Source organism: Ictalurus furcatus, chromosome 10, assembly GCF_023375685.1.
Source record: "Ictalurus furcatus strain D&B chromosome 10, Billie_1.0, whole genome shotgun sequence".
Lineage (NCBI taxonomy): Eukaryota > Metazoa > Chordata > Actinopteri > Siluriformes > Ictaluridae > Ictalurus > Ictalurus furcatus.
Genome location: NC_071264.1, coordinates 672,023 through 680,969, shown reverse-complemented (window position 1 = coordinate 680,969; position 8,947 = coordinate 672,023). Strand labels below are relative to the sequence as shown.

The window sequence follows — 8,947 nt, the reverse complement described above, 5'->3', positions numbered from 1 at the left end:
AACAATACAATGCACAGTAATGAGCTGTATCTGTAAAATAGCCCAAACCTACCTTCTGCTTCAGGTGGCGTTGTGTGTTTGTGCTGGATGGAGCTTGACTGCCCTCCTGTGCCCAACCTCGGGAACGGCAATTTCCCAGCAGCGGTATTCTGTCATAAGAGTACATTTGTAGTTAGGCCCGAGTTGGGTAAGAAATATTACATGGTTTATATTACTGTGTCCCCTTTTTAACCCGTTCATGATCATTATTGTATACATTACAAAGATAAAGGTAATGTTCTTCCCTATTTGTGGATATTCTCGAAGTGAAATAGATGAGGCCACCTAGGGAACACTAAGTTATCTAGGAGCAGTGATGAGAATGACATGTCTAATAACATTAGAAATACATTAATAATGTTATTATAATAGAAATCAAGGTGTGCACTTTAACATTATAAAATATACATACACAGCAAAATCCACAGAAACAAATCCACTCTATTGGAGTTTCATTTCAACACTTTTAAAGTGTCTGGAGGGGTCCACACTCCACAGTGTCATTTTAACACTTTAATAGAGTTCACATCAACTCTTTGTATAGTTGAAATTGAACACTACTCAAGTGTTAGTTTCTTAACACCAGTGTGTAGTGTTAGAAATTAATTCTCATAGGAGTAATTCATTAAATCTCATAGTGTTAATTGCATACTATTAAATGAGTTGCCTCTAACACTATAAAGTGTTAATATGCTACTGCACAATTAAAATAACATTTAAATGATTACAAATCTAAAAGGCAAATAAAGAAAAAACCAAGTTGGTTGCTTTATAATAGTTTTCTTTTTTCAAGGGCATTAACATTACTGACCCCTCAGGTCAAGTCTTTCTAAATATAACAATTGGGCACTATGTACTCTCTTTGATTAATCTCATTAGAGCACTGCTGGTCAAATGGCCTAAAGTGTGTCAGTTCATTCACAGAGATGACAGAAAACTCATCCATTTGGTTATCTTCTATACAGTATGCATTGAAGTGGTCATCATAGTACATCGTTTTTACATTGCAGGAAATAATGAAAGCACTCTCTTCATATATTATTATATCACAGATCTTTTTGAACACAGGGAGATCATAGGTACATCCAGTGCATATGAACACACCAACCTGATACTCAGTACCATAATGTCTGACCCACTTTGTACTTGTAACACTCAAACAGGCTTCACTTTCTATTTTATGTCCGCTCTGTCATCACACTGAAGCGTGATAGTTATGTCAGTATTATTCATTTCTCACAGACCTGCCTTTCACCTTGCTAATATATGGAAGCACTGAATAAACAGTCAATTTGTCATGTTTTTGTATGAAGGTGTTAAAATGTTGAGTTGTACGGCCTTTCCTGCCTCGTGGACTTTTCACCGGTATCGTTTGAATAAATCAAACTGGTAATGAAAAGTGTCGTTACTGATAGGGAAGCAAAACAGAGACAAAGATCTGAATGTGAAAATCCAGTGAATTTGGAAATGAAATTTCGACACCATTGAATTAATAGAATCCGTGTATCATATCATTCGTTCTTTTCATATTCAATTATCCAATTATCCGAAAATGGAAAAATGGCTTATTTTATTATTCATTTACAGATCCAAAATGAAGCAGAGGAAAAAAAAAAAAAACAAGTCATTTTCCATTCTTTCAATGTCACGCTCAAGTTAAAAATAAGCGATTAGAAAACGGGTCAAATGTCCAGGTTTCATTTGAACATTTTTTTTTTTCGATTGACTATGACCCAGAAGTTACTGGTTTCTTCACGTGTTGTGCTGGATAAAGGGGTTTTTATTTTGGTTTATTTGTTTAGTTTTTTGCTGAAGAGCATGGGGAGATTCGTACTGTTTAAGGGAGCCAAATGTGTAACCCTCAAAGAAGACTGCAAAAATATTAACTCCAGTTAAACCAGTCAATAATTCTTTATAATCCTATAAACGTTTTTGCATTTATGCTTTTACATTTTAGAAAATGGGCAAAATCAATTTTAAAGAGAGGCTGTAATAAAAATACAGTTTTTGGAGTATCAGGGTCGGCACAGTGGCTTTGTAGTTAGCTTCTTTGCTTCACACTCCCAGGTTGTACTCTGGTTTCCTCCCCTAGTCCAAAGACATGCGTTGTAAATTGTCCGTAGTGTGTGAACAGGTGTATGATGGGCTTACACCTCGTCCACGGTGGCCCCCGCCTTGTGCCCCGAGTCCACTGAGATAGACTCCAGGGTGACCCTGTGTAAGATCGATGGAATATCTGATTTAATGAACACTGAAAAACTTTTCATTTCTTTTTTTTGAAAGCATGTAACATCAGCACGACGTTTGGGGTTCACCGAAACGGGACTATTGAAGACTCGAATAGCCGGCTCTTTTTCCAGTCTGTGTAGCCTCACATTCCTGTTATTGGGTGACACGGGTGGAATCCAATGAGGTTTTCTACTGTTCTCAAGGTTTGGCATGCTGTGCATCCTGAGATGCTTTTCTGCTCACCATGTATGTAAAGAGAGGTTATTTGATGTTACCATGGCCGTCCTATTAACTTGACCCAGTCTAGCCATTCTCCTTTCGTCAACAAGGTGTTTCCACCCTGAGAACTGCCACTTACCGGATGTTTTTCACACAAGTATGTGTGTGTGGAAATCCTAGGAGAGCCGCAGTTTCTGGAATACTCAAACCAGACCATTTACAACCATGCCACGGATAAAATCACTGGATTACATTCTGGTGTTTGATGTGAATATTGACTGAAGCTCTTCATCTGATCCTGCTTGATGTTGTACATTGTGGTGTTGCCGTATGATTGGCTGATTGGATAATTGTATGAATGAGCACATGTACAAGTGATCAGTGAGCACATCTATCTACCATAGAGGTATTTTGGGGCAATACTTGACAATGTACCTGACTTTGTTAGATTTGTGGCCAAGTTGAAGAAGCTTTTGACATCCCAATGGAAAAAAATTAATAAAACAATCCAAGACAAATTCACTTTCAGTCTTGTTTTTTGTTTTGTTTTTTTCCCCCTTCATGTTAATCTCTTTCTACAGAACTCGTCCAAACTTCATACGTCAATGCAGTGAGCAAGATAAACTGTCTACAGCTAAAGAATCTAAGCATGCATCTGTTTTCACCCTTATAGAAAAAGTTTTGCAGTTCCTATCCAAAAGACACCAAGAGCCCAGATGTCCTTAGAAACTAAATGTAACCTCCAACTCGTGGCCTTTTCAGTAACTCGATTCCCAGACGTCGCCACACTGATCACAGTGCATCCTTCAAATCCACCGTGCAGCGGAAATGGACCAGTCGATTTAAACGGATTGTTGAAAATGTACGTTGTTCAAGGCATTTGTGAATTTGAAATTTCGCTACAAACCGAGTCTGAACAGTCACCAGAATCTGAGGCAAAAACACACGAAGGAACGAGATCACGTCGTCATTGCCTTGTCTTTGGTGTTCTACATTTTTGACAAAAGTAACAACAGAGATGCTGCGTTAAAGTGGTCAAGAAAATTACACCAGAGTAAAAAAATCCCATTGGGTTAGATTATAAACATCGACTGAAACTCTCGATAGGGCGTGACATTGTTGGAGAGTTGCATATGAGCGGACATTCAACAATATTTAGTAGAAGCCTTGTGGATGTTTTCGTCTGTGTTTGTCTGTAATATACTGGACTGTCCTACCAAGAGTTCGACCACGTACACATTCAACTGAAGCTCATACAGTCAGCATACTGAACTCTCCTTTTTGCCATAGTGCGGCCGCTTAACAGGATAAGGCCTCAGAAGTCAAGCACCAGCAGCTTGTGGCTAAAAAGCTGCAGCGGAATTGAGCTCGGCTAGGAGGTGACGGGTGACGGAAAAAAGCCGGGGAACCTCGGAAAGGAAAACAGGGCTGTGTTCCAAATCTTTTATTGCCTCCTCTTCAAACTCCAAAAACCTCTGGGCCCTACAGCTAAATCCAAAGCTGAGGAAAACAACCATTCAACTAAGAAGGCCTTCTCAAACACAATGTTTGAGTGAAGGGAGGAAATGATCAAACACAGATCATTTGGAACACAGCCCATACAGCAAAACCGTAAAAAGTTGCCACAGAGTGTAAATGATTCAAAAAGACACAAATCTAAGCCCAAACACTTCATATGACCATTGATATGACTGCTAACGAAATCTATTGTACTATAGCTACACTGCTACAAGTGTACATAAAGATACACCGATACAACCAGTTGAACATGAATAACACGCAAAGCACATTTCACAAGCACGATATCTTTCAAAAATGTCCAAAAGCACAAATTCCCTAATAAAGGAAAAAGACATGTTTGTGCTAACATGTAAGACTTGAGTTTCTACATCTTCCAAACCAGTACACTTGAGCGTCTTCGTTACTGTAAGCTCGGCTCTGAAAATCTGCTACCACTGTTGTACCAGTAAACACACACACAGACAGAGCAAGTTAGCAAAGATTGGTCAACAAGGTTTCTTCAACACAACCACCTTTTCATACACGTACGCTCACTTCATATTGTCAGTCCCTTTTTAAAAGTGAATTAAACCATGAGCAGCTGTCTTCTCAAAAGTCCTGTTCAATTTCAGAGCACAAAAAAACTGCCTATATACACAACAATTCAGTCCCACGGCTCTGAAAGAAATGCAGAGCACAAATGTACAAATCACTGTAATTTCTATTTTTCTTAAATGTGAAAAGGATGCTTGTAAAAAGATGATAAATCTTCACTGGGAATTACTTTACGGTGATCATCAACAATTAATTTATAAATCAGGGAATAAATCAGCCTGGCTCTGGTCCTGAATTCCTGTGATCATGCACAGTGTGATGATTTCTCATCTAACACTCCTACCTAATGACCCGAGGACTTAAATCGGGTGTGATTCAGGAAAATTCCCAAACTGTACTGGACTGTAATCTTACAGGACCACAGTAAGGCTTCCCCGCTCTAAAGCGTTTCCTATAGAAATATTTATTTGAACATGATGTGGATAATCTAATCACAGACTCTGGATTAATGGTGCACACAGTGATGCTTTCACACAAAAGTGTGATGGACACTAAAAAGCTGGAGCAGCACTAATGCATGAATAGTTTGTCTCAGAGTTTGTACTTTCAATTAGAAACACATTAAACCTCTGCACAGTTTCCAACTTCATATGAATAATATTGTAAACAGTCGTATTAGTGAGAATGAGGACAAACGGTTAAATATTCACAGAAAGTTTGACTTGGTCACAAAGCAGATGTCCCTCCCCTCCCCCCACTGAGAGCACAAATGCGATGAGCAGTGCTCCCTCTTCAGGCTGGGAGATGTATCACAGGTTACACCAGGTTGTCTTCTGTGCGCGGCTCAGCGTTGGGGGGCTGGAGGAGAGTTTGTTGAACTGTAAAATGACATTTTCACTTAGGGGTGTACTCACTTTTGTTGCCAGCGGTTTAGACATTAATGGCTGTGTGTTGAGTTATTTTGAGGGGACGGCAAATTTACTCTGTTACACAAGCTGTACACTCACTACTTTACATTGTAGCAAAGTGTCATTTCTTCAGTGTTGTCACATGAAAAGATATAATCAAATATTTACAAAATGTGAGAGGTGTTCTCACTTTTTTGTGAAATACTGTACATCTTTTTATTTACTTTAATTTTTATTCATAGTGTATATATATATATATATATATATATATATATATATATATATATATATATATATATATATATTAATTAGTGTATATATGTTTATTTCATTAGAAAAAGTGCAGTACATTTTCATGGTACGGTCAGTACTGTTTATTTTTGTAATAAAGTGAACTTAACTTTTCCACTGAGTGTTATATTTTCATTCAGTAGTAATCGGTTATTAGTAGGTGCTACCCGACTTGGTTATCGGCGTCTGTAAGATCCACTGTCGGTCAGCCTTTAAAATAGATTAATGTGTATGACATGTTCTTCTTTAATTAATAAAGAAATGCACTTGTTGACAACTTGCTGTGGTATAAGGGGAATAAAACACTTCAGAATGTGCAGTTCTACCTTAGGGTGGTAACGGTCACTCCACTTCATTGGATTGTTGACTACTTTCCTATAACCGCATGTTTATTCCTTACATAAATTAAACACAAATCATGTAGGGGTTCTACATGCATGTAATATTTGCACAATCAATAACCTATTAGAGTAATACATTGTGGTATATAAACTGAACTTTGTGTTTGATGTGTCTGTAGTGTCCAAAGCCCGTGGTGGTGGCAGTGCATGGCGTGTGTGTGGGAGCAGGTCTGTTGGGAGTGTTAAGTATCATCTCATACACTCAGCAAACAATATGGATGGAACTTTCCAGAATTGTGGTATCACTTTCCTGCAAAGCTTTAACCATCAGAGAGTTATCTTTTACTGGGGCTTTTAGCTGCAGGAGACTGAATTACTAACAGTTTTTTTTTTGTGGATCTGATTTCTTCTTTCGCAGGAGTGGATCTAATCACAGTCTGTGATATTCGTCTGTGCACACAGGATGCCTGGTTTCAGGTGAAGGTATGAGGAACATTAACTTGCCATACATTGCTTGCTTACATGTTTACACCAAGATCTGTAAACAAGTTATTTTTGACCATATGATCATATATAGAGACAGTAAGTGATGAGAAGATAAGAATGGGCTGATTGTTCTGACTTGTACAAGCCCCTATGAAAGAGTTGACCACAAGGGGGTGCACACTGAACAATTATTTACATTTGCAGTTTGTTGAAGATTAAATAAACCACAGTGAGCATCAGATGTCTGGTTTTAATACAAAGTGGACTATTTTATGATATTACCATCTTGTCATTTATCAAAGAAGAACTCCAAAACCTGAAATTTGTTCATTTTTAGACAGAAAAATTCTGCAGTGTAGCTGTTCTAGTGGGCTTTCACACTGGAAGTTTAGTCCAAAACAGAGCAGTTTGCATGAAAAGTTGGTAATGTGACCGTCGTAATGTGGACTGGGAAGTGCACTGCGGTACCGAACCCGAGACTACCTGTAGAAGGTGGTCGAGTTCGGTTACACTGGAACTGTGAATGTGAATTGTCCCATGAATGTGAACGTAACTTGTATCCGGGTCCTCACTTGTTCAGGAAGTAGAGTAACCTGTGCTGAAGGCCTGTTGTGGTGATGTGTCATGACATGTTTTGGCCCAAATCTGCAGTAACTTTGAAAAAGTGGAGGCTCCTCTGAATATTGTGGAATTTCTTGATTTTGCGTTAATTTCTGTGATCACAAAACGGTGAAATTCTGGACTGACACATGGAAGATATGGAATGATAACAGAAGAATGTGACTTTGGGTTGTACCGTGTATTTTTTTCATGTAGCTTCATTATTTAGTATAAATGAAGGCAAGTGTGTGTTCTGTTCTTCATCTCTGCAGTCGTGTGTTGCCTGATAGTCAATGATTGCTGGAGCTCTGGAAATAGCAGGTGAGATTGCAGGCCGGAGTCCCGTTGCTGTCCAGGGAACCAAAATCAACCTCCTCTACTCCTGAGACCACAGTGTAACTGAGAGCCTAGACTACATGGTAAGAATCTGCTTAAGACATGAATAGCATTTTTAGCCTCAAGGTAGACCCATGCACACACAGTATGGCCACAAACACAAAGTAGAGCAGTCGAAATCTGAGATTTCTCCTCTGCGTCTCCAGGCTACTTGGAACATGAACATGTTGCAGACACAGGATCTTATGAAGTCAGCGCAGGCAGCCCTGGAAAAGAAGAGTCCGAAAGACGTGCCCTTCTCCAAGCTTTAAAGGAGAAGATCCAGGGATGTTGAAGCTGTGGTGGAACTGAGACTTCATCATCCACATATCTTTAATTCTTCTTGCTAAGTCTGAGTTTCTTTTTAGTCTTTTTATTTTTAGACTGGTCAAAAGACTGATTAGTGGAAGTGAAATGATAGATGAACTTTTAATTACTTGCTTTATTATTTGCAGGTGCCTTGTACAGTAAGACAGTGTAACTAATACTCAAAAGCTTGTTTTGTGTGTTAACATGTACAGTAGATGTACATATTTTTTCTGGTGCTGTGTGACTGCAGAATGTAGTGCAGTTAGCACATTAAATTTCCTTGGATGCTCACTTTTAACTCGAGGAGGTCACAGTTTGCCCAGACATCTTTTATTTAAATCTGTCAATCTGTCACCCACACGTCATTCTGGGGGAAGAAGAGAAGGAAGCTGGACAGATAAATTTATTTATTTATTTATCATTGCTGTGTTTCCTCAATCGAGTGCAGAAAGAAGAAAAACAACACAACTGATTTAAAAATAAAACTATAGAAAACAATCTAATGTAACGTTCTGATCCGGTTTGCTTTCAGCAGGAAGGCTGTCCTCTTTCCTGTTGCTCTTTCCCTTCTATTAGTCCATTTGTCCAGTCTGAATCGGTTTGATATGTTTCGAGACGATTCGGAGTCAAATAATTTTCTAGTGAGAGTCACACACTTCCAAACGAACTAGACTGAGATGAGTATTTGATTCTCACTAGAAAGTGATTCGACTCTGAATCAACTCGAAATGAATCAGTCAAACTGATTCAGACTCTATAAAAGGACTATGAGATGTGATTAAGATATATATTCCAATGTTTTGCTTTACAATTCCACTGTGTGTGTGTGTGTGTGTGTGTGTGTGTGTGTGCGCGCACGTGTGTTTTTCAGGAGAACGAGAAACTCTGACACAACAGTACATCCTGACCATTGGTACTGTGTACACATCAACATACACACACGTCTCCATGCTGGACATCTCAGGAGCTTTCACACACGGTGCTAGGAATATCCCGGGACAGAGAAATGCACCTCCTAAGTGAGCGAGTTTAGCGTCAACCGGTGAAATTTGCTGTAGCGTGAACACTTTGCCCCCGTAAGCTTCACTCTCCGTC

At 38.9% G+C, this 8,947-nt stretch overlaps 1 protein-coding gene and 1 long non-coding RNA gene across 4 annotated transcripts in view; one reads left to right on the top strand and one right to left on the bottom strand.

Moving 5' to 3' along the window:
* LOC128614058 (uncharacterized) overlaps positions 1 to 8,947 on the bottom strand; it is a 367,857-nt gene that overhangs the window by 29,843 nt on the left and 329,067 nt on the right. The window lies entirely within an intron of this gene.
* LOC128614092 (uncharacterized) lies at positions 5,883 to 8,324 on the top strand. Its single transcript, XR_008386992.1, has 3 exons — positions 5,883 to 6,565; positions 7,441 to 7,587; positions 7,711 to 8,324. It is a non-coding gene; the product is annotated as an uncharacterized LOC128614092 (long non-coding RNA).